The sequence below is a fragment of the Leptodactylus fuscus genome, chromosome 2, assembly GCF_031893055.1.
Source record: "Leptodactylus fuscus isolate aLepFus1 chromosome 2, aLepFus1.hap2, whole genome shotgun sequence".
Taxonomy (NCBI): Eukaryota; Metazoa; Chordata; class Amphibia; order Anura; family Leptodactylidae; genus Leptodactylus; species Leptodactylus fuscus.
This window is the reverse complement of record NC_134266.1, coordinates 124,199,387-124,201,402: the sequence shown is the minus strand read 5'-3', so window position 1 is coordinate 124,201,402 and position 2,016 is coordinate 124,199,387.

The window sequence follows — 2,016 nt, the reverse complement described above, 5'->3', positions numbered from 1 at the left end:
AGAGGACCCCCTGGCTTAGTAGGGTAAGAACGGAAAAACTTCTCCACCAATCTATGAGCGTGAAGGTCTCTGGCTGCCACCCAAACACGCTCCTCTGGTCCATACCCCTTCCAATGTATGAGGAACTGAAGGGAATTCCACACTCTGCATGAATCAACGACCCGTTCCACCTCATACTCTAGTTCCCCCTGAACGATCACTGGTTCGGGTGGGGAACGAGTGACCATTGCCGGAACATACTTTTTGAGTAGGGACTTATGAAAAACTGGGTGAATATGGAGGGACCTAGGAAGTGATAATTTGAATGACACAGAGTTGATTATTTCAGAAATGGGATATGGACCAATAAAACGCGGGGCAAACTTAGTAGATGGAACTCGAAGTTGGGGATTTTTAGTGGATAACCAGACCTTGTCACCCACCACAAAGTCAGGTCCAGGGCGGCGCTTTCTGTTGGCGAAATTTACTTGATTAGCCTGGGCTTTTCTCAGTGATGCCAGGCTTTCAGCCCATACAGTACAGAGAGATTTAGCAACGTCCTCTACTGAGGAAAAGGCGAATTCATTGCCTGGAGCAGCAAGGAGACTGCGGCGACTCCGTATCCTGACAATAACTCTCTCAGATGAAGTTGTGAAACAGATCCTATTGGCCTCTCAGGGATTTTCCAGATGTGTCAGATTACAGGAGAATGCCTTCAAACTTGTATCCAGATGGTACAGAATGCCGGATTGGATCCTCCAGAAAGGCCTATCCAATGAGGCGAAATGTTGGAGATGTTCGGCGAGTGAGGGCTCATACCTTCATCCATGGTGGACTTGCCCAGCAATTAAACCCTTCTGGAGAGAGATACAGGACAGGATTAGGAAAATCAGTGGACCTTCCTTGGTCATATCTCCAGAGATTGTATTTCTACAATTACGAAACAAATCGTACTCCCCAGTAAAAGACCAACTTACCACCTTCCTCCTTGCTGCGGCAAAACTTTTGATCCCGAGATTCTGGCATCAGCAAACTCCACCCCCCATTTGCACTTTGGGAGACAACAGTACAAGAAATTGCCTGACTGGAAGAGCTCCTGAGCTGGTCCTCAAGGACCCACAACCGCTTTGTAGAAATCTGGTCTCCTTGGATCTCCTACAGAAAGTCCTCTCTTTCATCCTGAGACGTCCTGGACCCTGGACTATCAAACAACCTCTACGGACTGCTTACAGTAAACTTCGTAATGATCTACTGGACACTTTTCATATGCTCACCAGCTCCCATTCATATTTCATGCTCATACTCCATACCTACATCCCTTACCCTCTCCTTCATCCTGCCCTTTCCTCTACTCACCTCTCTTCACCCATGTTTTCAACCATGTTTTGTTCAGATTCAGTTGTGTTGGCTAACTCATAGCCATAGTAACTTTTATGACCATTAATATATTGATGCTCAATATTCGCTTTTCTCTGTCACCTTTGTGAACATTGTTTGCTTCATGAATATTATTATTTCATGGAAACAGTTCTATGTTGTTTTCTTTCTTCTGTAAAATTTGAAAACCCCAATAAAACTCTTTTGAATTAAAACCTTTTTTCAGTCTCCCATGGTGCCTTGAACATGTAATCACTTGACCACCTGTACAATCTCTTATAATACTGTAAATTTTACCAGATGCCTATTAGGCTCTGTCTCTCTTGCTGTCCATTTTCTTTCTAGAATCCAACTGCCTGGAATACTGCAGCCATATGCACTATTCCATAAGATGAAGAAAACAGACCCTCCTGGAGTTCACCCCAAGTCTAAGGCACCATGTATTGAGCTGCAGCAAAAAAGCGCTGCAGAAAAAAACGCAGCAGTAACTCATCACAGTGCTTTTCACAGAAAGTCCACAGAGGTTTCCTCTGCAAACTTTCTGCTTCTATTATACCTATAGGTCTGTGTTAGCTGCGCATATTTTTTTACAATGTGTGGATGGGATCAGCTAGAATCATATATACTTTACAGTGACTGTAGAATGCTGTGGTTTTCCCG